This window comes from Rhinolophus sinicus, chromosome X, assembly GCF_036562045.2.
Source record: "Rhinolophus sinicus isolate RSC01 chromosome X, ASM3656204v1, whole genome shotgun sequence".
NCBI classification, from domain to species: domain Eukaryota; kingdom Metazoa; phylum Chordata; class Mammalia; order Chiroptera; family Rhinolophidae; genus Rhinolophus; species Rhinolophus sinicus.
Genome location: NC_133768.1, coordinates 108,597,363 through 108,610,425, shown reverse-complemented (window position 1 = coordinate 108,610,425; position 13,063 = coordinate 108,597,363). Strand labels below are relative to the sequence as shown.

General features: G+C 35.9%; 1 protein-coding gene across 1 annotated transcript in view; it reads right to left on the bottom strand.

Moving 5' to 3' along the window:
- Positions 1 to 13,063, bottom strand: part of MAMLD1 (mastermind like domain containing 1) — a 486,280-nt gene that overhangs the window by 335,170 nt on the left and 138,047 nt on the right. Inside the window, exon 9 of the mRNA XM_074324231.1 lies at positions 11,575 to 11,716. The gene's annotated coding sequence lies outside the window, so the exon portion shown is untranslated. The remainder of the gene's footprint in view (positions 1 to 11,574; positions 11,717 to 13,063) is intronic.

The following is a 13,063-nucleotide window of genomic DNA, read 5'->3' as shown; positions in this document are numbered from 1 at the left end:
GACTATCGTTGGCATGGAGGGCTTTGCGATTTAGAATTGGGGGCTGTCACAGTCAAATCATCAAAGAGCAAGAGGTTAAGAATAGACCTTAGTGGTACATCCAGACAATGGAATACTATCCAACAATAAAAAGAAATAAGCTACCAAGTCATGGAGAAACCTTGAATGCATATTACTCAGCGAAAGAAGTCGGTCTGAAAAAGCTCCATACTAGTGTATAGTTTAGTTTATATGATATTCCAGAAAAGGCAAAACTATAGAGATAATACAAAGATCAGTGATTGCCAGGAATTTGAGGAGAGTGGGGGAGTGATGAAGAGGTGAGTTTAGGGCAGTGAAACTATTCTGTATGATTCTGAAATGATAGATACATGACATTATGCATTTGTCAAAAACCACAGAATATACAACACAAAGGGGGAACTATGGACTTAAATTAATGATAATTCATCAACATTGGTTCATGGTTGTACCAAATGTACTACACCAATACGAGATATTAATAATAGGGAAAACTGAGGGAGTATATGGGAACTCTGTAAATCTAAAACTGCTCTTAAAAAATAAAGTCTAGTAATTAAAAAAAACAAAACAAAAAGAATAGGCCTAAGAGTCCAGATATAGAAGGAAGCAGTAGAGAGCTGGAAAACTTCTGTTTCGTAACAGACAAAAAGGCAAATGCCGGGTAGACTCTGAAACCCTGGCTAAAAGTCTGCACTGCCTCATGTTAATGATCACCAAACAATTTGGTCATGTATCTCAATACTTAGGAATAGCCCTATCCAGGCATCATGCAGGTCAGTCTTCTGTGATATGCTGTATATCTAAACAATAGCCGCAGAACCATATGAAATGGAAGAAGCAAAACAAACCAGAAACTCACAGGATAGTTGTCATTCTACGGTCGTCAAAACACTTCAAAATGTTCCCTTTCAATCTAGACCATTAGTTCCTATGATTTTCCCACTAAAGGCAGGGGATGTAGGTATTTACCAAGTGGAACTCTTTAGGCTCTTAGTGTTCTTCCCAGCCTAGGTTTTTGTGCTGACTCCTTGAATTCCTAGAACCTGGAGCAACCAAACAGGAATGGCAAGAAAAACACAAAGGAACGAAGCAGACAAACACCACTGGGTTGGTCTTATATGCACAACTGACAATTAGGGAAGAGAGCACTCAGACTAAATTCTACACATAGTTCAAGGTCCTTCACCAGAAGTATTATTAGCTCTGGCCTTCGGTGAGCTGGATGTCCGGAGGTGGGATGCCTACCACTTTTAGGTAGCTGCAGAGATCCCTCAACAAAACAAAACAAGACAAAAACGTTCTTTTCATTAAATAGAAGACTTGGTATTACAGAAATGGCAATTCTTTCATAACTAATCCATAAATTCATTTCAATTCCAATAGACTTCTAACAGATTATTTTTTGCCAAACTTGACAAGCTGACCATAAAATTTATATGGAAGAACAAAGGACCAAGGATAGTTACAACACTCATGAAGAAGAATGAGAGAATGAGCGGGGGTGGGGGTCGGGGGGTGGGGGATGAGGGGTGGTGGTGGTTCATGCTACCAGACAGCAATATTTATTACAAGCTTACAGTAATAGAACTATGTGGTATAAGCTTAAGGACAAAATAAAACAGACCAGGGAAACAGAACAGCAAGCTCAGAAAGTAACCCACAGATGTAGGGAAACTTGATACACGACAATGGTAGCATAGCAGAGAGGTAGGGAAAGGAAACACTATTTAATAAATGGTGCATAGATCATTCAATAGCCCTGTGAAAAAAAGTAAATCCTATACAAAAAAATAAGTTCAAGGTGAATTATAAAGCAATATGTAAAATAAAAACATTAAAAAATTTAAAAAGAACATATAGGAGACTACCATGTTTCCCTGAAAATAAGACCTAGCCGGACAATCAGCTCTAATGCGTCTTTTGGAGCAAAAATTAATATAAGACCCGGTCTTATTTTACTATAATGAAAGGCTGGGTCTTATATAATATAATATAATATAATATAATATAATATAATATAATATAATATAATATAATATAATATAATAAATATAATAAATATAATATAATATAATATAATATAATATAATATAATATAATACAATACAATACAATACAATACCGGGTCTTATTTTACTATAAGACCCGGTCTTATATAAGACCGGCTCTTATATTAATTTTTGCTCCAAAAGACACATTAGAGATTTAAAGAATTGGACTTCCGGAAAAATGGCGGCATGAGGTGAGCCTCTGTAAAGCTCCCCTGGAATTTACAACGAATCGAACAACAAAAACTCCACAAAGGACTCCCTGCACAGCACACAGGCAACACGAAGAGGCCCACTACCGACTGAAATCACCTACAGGTGGGAGATTCAGAGTGGAGGGAGGAGGAAAGGGAGAAGCGCGGAGACGGAGCTGCAGCGGGCGCAGGACGCAGACCTAGCTCAGTGCGCCGAGCTCGCTGCTTCCCGGAACTACCGCAGCTGCGGAGAGGGAAGAACTCGGACTGCTAGGGCTCCGCCAGGCTCCACAGGGCTGAGGGACAGCATATAACACGGCTGAACCCAACGCTCACGGCAGAGACCTCGGAGAAAAGACTGAGGGAAAAAGGCTGAAAAGCGGTGGTTTAAGCCCGCACTGCCGAGCAGAGAAGGAGCCTTAGGCACTGAGACTAGCCGCCTCCCTCCCTCCCAGAGCTCGCCCGCCCCACCTGCCCGGTGCTAGAAGCGAAACAGTAGCAGTGTCAGATCAAAACAACAGAAAATTTGCTGTTTTGAGAACTGTGGACCGCAAACACAATTTCACAGCCCAACTAGTTCCAGCAAAGGGGAGAGAACTGTGGAAGCAGGACCGGCTGTGGTGGTGGTCGCCGCCATTGCTCTGGGCCACCTCTCACAACTCACACCGCCCCTGGCCCCACTTATCTGGGCAGATCCCTGCAGGAGTAAACAGAACTGCTGAAACCTACGGGCTCTGAATCAGGAGCTGGAAGAGCTTTGGAACATCAAAAGCTCTCCGCATACCCACCAGGACACTGCGCCCTGTGACCTAGACGAACTATTAACAGAGGAGAAGCCCGTCTCCCAGGGAATCCCCCCATTGTGTGAGAAGTTGGAATACTGCAGAGAAAACATAGCACTACTGTGTGGGAGAAGGTAATAAGTTGCAGTTGGAGAAATAATAAAACATTCTACCAACAAGTACTGGCAAACAAAAGAAAGATCGCTTTCTATCAGCCTGTTGCAGAAGCCACTCCTGTAGATGTCTAGGAAGAGAAATAGTAAACCAGTAATCGCCATGAATAACCAAGGCAACAAGATAACTCAGAAAGAAAGTGAAAAATCTCCAGAGAAGGCACTTAAAGATACAGAAATATGTGACTTAAATGACAGAGAATTCAAGATTGCAGTTCTGAAAAAACTCAACGAGATACAAGAAAACACAGATAGGCAGTTAAAGGAACTCAGAAACTCAATCAAAGAACAGCATGAGCATTTTACGAAAGAGATTGAAATCTTAAAAAAGAACCAAATAGAATTTCTGGAGATTAAGAACTCAATAGAAGAAATTAAGAATGAAATAACCAGCTTAGGTAGTAGAGTTGACCAGATGGAGGAAAGAATCAGTGACATCGAAGATAGAAACCTGGAAATGACACAGATAGAAGAAGAAAGAGACTTGAGACTTAAAAGAAATGAAAGAACTCTACAAGAACTTTCTGACTCCATCAGAAAGAGCAATATAAGAATAATGGGCATACCAGAAGGAGAAGAAAGAGAGAAGGGAACAGAGAATATATTCAAACAAATTGTCGATGAGAACTTCCCAAATTTGTGGACAGAACTGGACCCTCGAATCCAAGAAGCAAATAGAACACCTAGTTACCTCAATCCCAACAGGCCTTCTCCAAGGCACATTGTATTGAAGCTGTCTAAAATCAACGACAAAGAAAGAATCCTCAAGGCAGCCAGGGAAAAGAAGTCGGTAACTTACAAAGGAAAGCCCATTAGATTATCATCAGATTTTTCAGCAGAAACTCTACAAGCCAGGAGGAGTGGAACCAAATATTCAAACTATTGAAAGAGAGAAATCATGAGCCAAGAATAATATATCCAGCAAAGATATCCTTTAGATATGAAGGAGGAATAAAGACCTTTCCAGACATACAGAAGCTGAGGAATTTTCTAATACACGACCTGCACTACAAGAAATACTAAAGGAGGCTATTCGACCACCATCAACAGGGACAATTTGTGGCAACCAAAACTCAAAAAGGGGAGAGTAAAGGCCTGAACGGAATATGGGAATGGAGAAAGTAAGCGTGCTGAAGAAAATGGAATACTCTAAATATCAAACTTTCTTTTACATAAACTTAAGGGTAACCACTCAAAATAAATCCAGAATTGAAATATATACTGAAATAAAAGAAGAAACAGAGGAAACATCATAGAATACCACCACACAGAAATAATAGACAACAACAAAAGGCAAAGAAACAATGGAGACACAGCCTTACCAGAAAACTAAAGATAGAATGACAGGAAATCCTCACATATCAATAATCACCCTAAATGTAAATGGACTGAACTCACCAATAAAAAGGCACAGAGTAGCAGATTGGATCAAAAACTAAACCCAACCATATGCTGTCTCCAAGAGACACATCTCAGCTACAAGGACAAGCATAGACTCAAAGTGAAAGGGTGGAAATTGACACTCCAAGCAAATGGTACCCAGAGAAAATCAGGTGTAGCCATAATGATATCAGATGAAACAGACTTCAAGGTGAAAAAGATAACAAGAGATAAAGATGGACATTTCATAATGGTGAAGGGGACTGTACAACAAGAAGACATAACAGTCATCAATATTTATGCCCCCAATCAGGGAGCACCGAAATACACCAAGCAACTACTAACAGAACTAAAGGGAGAAATTGACCAAAACACAATTATACTAGGGGACTTAAATACATCATTGACAGCTATGGATAGATCATCCAAACAGAAAATAAATAACGAAATAGTAGCCCTAAATGACACATTAGATGAAATGGACATAATTGACATTTATAGAGCACTTCATCCTAAAACATCAGACTATACATTCTTTTCTAGTGTACATGGAACATTCTCAAGGATAGACCATATATTGGGACATAAAATCAGTCTCAACAAATTTAAGAAGATTGAAATCATACCATGCATATTCTCTGATCACAAGGCTTTGAAATTGGATATCAACTGTAAAAAGAAAGCGGAAAAACACAAATACATGGAGATTAAACAACATACTTTTAAAGAAGGACTGGGTCAAAGAAGAAATTAGAGGAGAGATCAAAAGATACATAGAAACAAATGACAATGAAAATACATCCTACCAAAATTTCTGGGATGCAGCGAAAGCAGTTTTAAGAGGAAATTTATCTCATTACAGGCCTATCTCAAGAAACAAGAAAACTCCCAAATAAATAACCTCATGTTACACCTTAAAGAACTAGAAAAAGAAGAACAAGTAAAACCCAAGGTCAGCAGAAGAAAGGAAATAATAAAAATTAAAGCAGAACTAAATGAAATAGAGAACAAAAAGACAATAGAAAAAATTAATGTGACAAAGAGCTGGTTCTTTGAAAAGATTAACAAAATTGACAAACCCTTGGCTAGACTTACTAAGATAAAAGAGAAGACACTGATTAACAAAATCAGAAACGTAAAAGGGAAGTTATCACGGACACCACAGAAATACAAAGGATCATCCAAGAATACTATGAAGGACTATATGCCACCAAATTCAACAACCTAGAAGAAATGGACAAGTTCTTAGAAACATATAGCCTTCAAGGCTGAACCATGAAGAACTGGAAAATCTAAACAGACCGATCACCAATGTGAAATTGAATCAGTCATCCAAAACCTTCCCAAAAGCAAAAGTCCGGGACCAGATGGCTTCACTAGTGAATTCTACCAAACCTTCAAAGAGGATCTAATACCAATTCTGCACAAACTCTTCCAAAAATTGAAGAAGAGACAGTACTCCCTAACTCATTTTATGAGGCCAACATTACCCTGATACCAAAACCTGGTAAGGACAGCACAAAAGAAAACTACAGACCAATATCTCTAATGAATACCGATGCAAAAATCCTAAATAAAATTCTAGCAAATCGAATACAACAATGCATTAAAAAGATTATTCATCACGACCAAGTGGGGTTCATCCCGGGGCACAAGGATGGTTCAACATCCAAATCCATCAATGTGATACATCACATAAACAAAATAAAGGACAAAAATCATATGATTATATCAATTGATGCAGAAAAAGCATTTGACAAGATACAACATCCATTTATGATTAAAACACTTAATAAAATGGGTATAGAAGGAAAATACCTTAACATAATAAAGGCCATATATGACAAGCCCTCTGCTAATCTCATAATTAATGGAGAAAAACTGAAGCCCTTTGCTCTACGTTCAGGAACACGACAGGGATGTCCCCTATCACCTCTGCTTTTCAACATAGTGTTGGAAGTCCTTGCCAGAGCAATCAGGCAAGAGAAAGAAATAAAAGGCATCCAAATTGGGAATGAAGAAGTTAAATTATCACTCTTTGCAGATGACATGATGCTATATATAGAAAACCCTAAAGACTCCACCAAAAAGCTATTAGAAACAATCAACGAATACAGTACAGTTGCTGGCTACAAAATCAACGCACAAAAGTCCATTGCCTTCCTGTATACTAACAATGAAATCTCAGAAAAAGAAATACAAAAAACAATTCCTTTTGCAATTGCAGCAAAAAGAATAAAATACCTAGGAATAAACTTAACCAAGGATGTGAAAGACCTATATGCTGAAAACTATGAGACATTTTTGAAAGAAATTGAAGAAGACACAAAGAAATGGAAAGACATTCCGTGCTCATGGATTGGAAGAATCAACATAGTTAAAATGGCCATATTACCCAAAGCAATATACAGATTCAATGCAATCCCCATCAAAATCCCAATGGCATATTTTAAAGAAATAGAACAAAAAATCATCAGATTTGTTTGGAACCACAAAAGACCCCGAATAGCCAAAGCAATCTTAAGAAAAAAGAACAATAATGGAGGTATCACACTTCCTGACTTTGGCCTGTACTACAGGGCCACAATAATCAAAACAGCATGGTATTGGCAGAAAAACAGACACATAGACCAATGGAATAGAATTGAGAACCCAGAAATAAAACCACATAAATATGGACAGATAATTTTTGACAAAGAAGCTAAAAACATACAATGGAGCAAAGACAGCCTCTTCAATAAATGGTGCTGGGAGAATTGGATAGCCACGTGCAAAAGAATGAAACTGGACTGCTATTTGTCACCATGTACCAAAGTTAATTCAAAATGGATCAAAGACTTAAGCATAAGACCTGACACAATAAACTGCATAGAAGAAAACATAGGTACTAAACTTATGGACCTTGGGTTCAAAGAGCATTTTATGAACTTGACTCCAAAGGCAATGGAAGTAAAAGCTAAAATAAAGGAATGGGACTATATGAAACTTAAAAGCTTCTGCACAGCAAAAGAAACCATTGACAAAATAAAGAGGCCACCAACTGAATGGGAGAAGATTTTTGCAAACAGTGCCTCCGATAAGGGGCTAGTATCCAGAATATACAAGGAACTCATGCAACTCAACAACAAAAAAACAAACAACCCAATTGAAAAATGGGCAGAGGACTTGAAGAGACATTTCTCCAAAGAGGACATACAAATGGCAAATAAACATATGAAAAAATGCTCAACATCACTAATCATCAGAGAAATGCAAATCAAAACCACAATGAGATATCACCTCACCCCAGTCAGAATGGCTATCATCAACAAGACAAATAGTAACAAATGTTGGAGAGGTTGTGGAGAAAAAGGAACCCTCATACACTGTTGGTGGGAATGCAGACTGGTGCAGCCGTTATGGAAGGCAGTGTGGAGGTTCCTCAAAGAATTACGAATAGAATTGCCATATGACCCAGCAATCCCTCTCCTGGGTATCTACCCAAAAAATCTGAAAACATTTAGAGATAAAGACACGTGTGCTCCAATGTTCATTGCAGCTTTGTTTACGGTGGCCAAGACATGGAAACAACCAAAATGTCCTTCGATAGATGAATGGATAAAGAAGTTGTGGTACATATACACAATGGAATACTATTCGGCAGTGAGAAAAGATGATATAGGAACATTTGTGACAACATGGATGGATCTTGAGAGAGTAATGCTGAGCGAAACAAGTCAGACAGAAAAAGCAGAGAACCATGTGATTTCACTGATATGTGGTATATAAACCAAAAACAACAAAAGAACAAGACAAACAAATGAGAAACAGAAACTCATAGACACGGACAATAGTTTAGTGGTTGCCAGAGGGTAACGGGGGGGGGGGAGGTGAGGGAAAGGGGGATCGAATATATGGTGATGGAAGAACTGACTCTGGGTGATGAACATACAATGGGATTTATAGATGATGTAATACAGAATTGTACACCTGAAATCTATGTAATTTTACTAACAATTGTCACCCCAATAAATTTAATTAAAAAAAAAAAAAAAAGACACATTAGAGTTGATTGTCCAGTTAGGTCTTATTTTCGGGGAAACACAGTATATTTATGATGAGATAGGATTCCTTAAGAGAAAAAAACACACAAGCCATACTTTAAAAGTACTAATAAATTGGACTTCTTCTAATTAAAACAGTTATACAACAAAGGCAACACGAAGTTCAAAGATAGCTACAGACTGGGAGAAGACATTTTCAACAGATATCACTGGAAAGCACTCACTTAATATCTTAAGACTTCCTCCAATCAAAAAGTTAAGACAGACAACCCAATTAAATGGGCAAAAATGTTAACGGGAACTACACAGAGGATGAGAACTGAAAGGCCATTAAATATATGAAAAGTTGGTCAACTCTGCAGTGATCAGGGAATATAAACTAAAGCAAGGAAACACATTTCACATCCATTTGGCCAAATAGTAAAGTCTAACAATATCAGGAATGTTGATGATAAGAACATGCACTGTTGCTGGAAGCACAAACTGGCATAAACACTTTGGAGACTGATCTGACAATGTCTAGTATATAAATGTTTAAACAATTGCTTCAAGTGAAGCTTAGATAGTTCGCTTTAGACTTTTCTAAATTAAGCACTGAATACTAAATATTTCTTTATAAGTATCGTTTTAGCTGCACCCTACAAATTTTGTAATGTTGTGTTTTCAGTTTTATTTGGTTCAAAACATTTTCTAATTACTCTTGAAATTTGTTCATTGACCCATATGTTACTTAGAAAAGTGCAGTTTAATATCCATATATTGATGTCAGCAAGGAAATAAAAAGATGACCCACAGAATAGAAAATATTTGCAAATCATATACCTGACAAGGGACTTGTATCTAGAACATATGAAAAGCTCTTACATCTCAGCAATAAAAATAAACATATTAAAGATGGGCAAAGGATCTGAACAGATATTGCTTAAAAGAAGATATACAAATGACCGATAAGCACATGAAATGCTGTTCTACATTAGTCATCAGGAAAATGTAAATCAAAACCCCAATGAGATATCATTTCACACCTACTAGGAGGGCTAGAATCAAAAAGTCAGATAACAACATGTGTTAGGGAGGATGTGGAGAAACCAGACCCTCAGACGATGTTGGTGGGAATGTAAAATGGTGCAGCTGCTTTGGAAAAGCAATCTGGAAGTTCCTCAAACAAATAAAGAGTTACAATGCAACCCAGCTAATTCCATTCCTTTTATATACTCAATAAAAATGTGAATATATGTCCATACAGAAACTTGTACATGAGTAATTATATCAGCATTATACCCCAAAGGTGAAAACAATTCAAATAACCATCAATGGATGAATGAATAGATAAAATCTGGAACAGCTATATAATGAACATTATTTAGCCATAAAAAAGAAATAAGTCCTGATATATGCTGCAATGTAGATGAACCTTGAAAACATTATACCAAGTGAAAGAAACCAGTCACCAAAGACTATATGCTATATGATTCCATTCATATGAAAGTTAAGAACAGAGAAATCTATAGAGACAGAAAGTAGATTATTGGTGGTTTAGGTATATTTGGGGAGGTAGAGAGATGATAGCTACAGGATACAGTTTCTTATTGAGGTGACGAAAATGTTTTAAAATTGACTGTGGTGATGGTTGCACATATCTTTGAAAATGTTAAAACCCATTAAACTGTATACTTTAAATGAGTGAATTGCATGATACATGAATTATATCTTTAAAAAGCTGTTAAAAACCATGTATTGGGAATTTTCCAGATTTCTATATGTTACTAATTTCTCGTTTGATTGCTTGGCAGCTAGAGAACATCCTTTACATGATTTAAATTCTCTTAAATTTATGGAGACTTTTTTTATGGCCCAGAATATGGTCCTTGTGAATGTTCTGTGTGCACTTGAAAATGATATATATTCTTCTCTAGTTGGATGGAATATTCTATAAAAGTGAATTAGATAAATTTGGATGAAACCACAACTCAGGTTTTCTGTATCTTTACTGATTTTCTTTCTATTTGTTCTATCAATGACTGAAAGAGGAGTATTGTACACCTGAAATCTATGTAATTTTACTAACAATTGTCACCCCAATAAATTTAATAAAATAAAATTTTAAAAAAAAGAAATCTCCAACTATAATTGTGAAATTGCTTATTTCTCCTTATACTTCTTTCAGTTTTTACTTCACATATTTGAAGCTCCCCTATTAGATGCATATACATTTAAGGCTGTTATATCCTCCTGATGAATGGATCTCTTTATTATCACGAACTATTCCCTTTATCCCTAGTAATATTCCTTGTACCAAAATCTACTTTGCCTGGTGTTAATATAGTTACTCTAACGTTCTTTTCATTAGTGTTTGCTTGTGCTTATTTTTTCTTTTAAGCTGTATGTGTCTTTAGATTTAAAGCAGGATTCTTATAGACAGCATATAGTTAAGTCTTGCTTTTTTACTCAAAATGACAATCTTTATTTTTTAATTGGGGTGTTTAGACCATTTATATTAAGTTATTGATTTTGTGGGGTTTTAATTTACAACCTTGCTATCTGATTTTTATTTGTTTCATCTTGGTCTTATTTTTTCTTCTCTTTTCCTGCCTTCTTTTTAATTAGTTATTTTTATGATTCCTTTTAATCTCCAGTATTGGCTTTAATGGCTCTCTTTGTCTCATTTTTATTGGTTATTCTAGGGCTTTCAAGAAAGTGTTTAATTTAGCACAATCTAACTTCAAGCAATATTATACCACTTCACATATGCTCTAAGAACTTAAAACAGCATACTTCCCTTCTCCCTTTCCTGTTCTTTGTGCTATTGTTACCATGCATTTTATTTCTATATATTATAAATACTCCAATATACTGTTATTATTTTTCATTTAAACAGTTAATTTTCATTTAAGGAGAAAATTAAAAAAATGTCTTTTATATATACTCACATGTTTAGAAGTTCCAGTGCTCTTCATGCCCTTTGTTTGATCCAAATTTTCATTTGCTATCATTTTCCTTTTGTATGAAGAACTTTCTTTAACATTTCTTTGTAGTACATGTTTGTCGGCTATGAATTCTCTCAGCTTTTGTCTGAAATGTATTAAAAAATCACAAAAGACATCAAGAAAGGAATAAAGAAACAAAGGAACTACAAAACAGAAAAAATTAACAAAGAGCAATAAGTCCTTACTTATCAATAATTACTTTAACTATAAACAGATTAAATTCTCCAAGCAAAATACGTAGAGTGTCTGAATAGATAAAATATATAAGATACAACTAGCCCACCTTGGGGACTCCAGAAGCATAATAAATGCTCTAATACCTAAAAAAAATGATAAGGTACAACTATACACTGCCTCCAAGAGACTCACTTTATCTTTAAGGAAATACATAGGCTAAAAGTGAAGAGATAGAAAACGATATTCATTGCAAATGGTAATCAAAAGATATCAGAGGTAGCTATACTTATATCAGACAAAATAGACCTTAAGTCAAAAACTCTAACAAGAGACATACAAGGTCATTATATAATGACAGAGGGGTCAATTCACCAAGAGGATATAACAGTTATAAATATATATGTACCGAACATTGGAGCACCTAATTATATAAAGCAAACATTGAAAGAACTGAAGAGAGAAATGAACATCAATACAGTAATAGTAGGTGATTTCAATACCCCACTGTCAACAATAGATAGATCATCCAGATAGAAAATCAATTAAGAAACAGACGACTTGATTAACACTGTAGATCGAATGGACCTAACAGACATATATACAGAAAATTCCATACAACAGCAGCAGCACATACGTTCAAGTGCACATTCTCCAGAATAGATTATATGTTAAGTCATAAAACAAGTCTTAACAAATTTAAGAAGACTGAAATCACATTAGATATCTTTTCTGACTGCAATGGTATGGGACTAGAAATGGATAACAAGATGAAAATTAGAAAATCCACAAATATTTGCAAATTAAATAACACATTCCTGAATAGCCAGTAGGCCAAGGAAAAAATCAAAGGGGAACTAAAAACAAAACATCTTGAGACAAAGGAAAATAGAAACACAACATACCAAAACTTATGGGATGCAGCAAAAGCAGTTCTAAGAGGGAAGTTCATAGCAATAAATGCCTACATTAAGAAAAAAGAAAGATCTCAAACAAACAACCCAACTTTACGCCTCAAGGAAGTAGAAAAAGACTAAACAAACCCTGAAATTACAAGGAGAAAGGAAATAACAAAGATTAGATCAGAAATAAATGAAATAGATCAGAAAAACATTACTAAAAAGTCTTTTAATTTTTGAAAGATATTTTCACTGCATTTAGCTTTCTGGATGACTTTTTTTTTCCTTTAGTACATTTAAGGTGCCACTACACTGTCTTGTAGCTTACATGGTTTCAATCAAGAAGTCTAATGTAATCT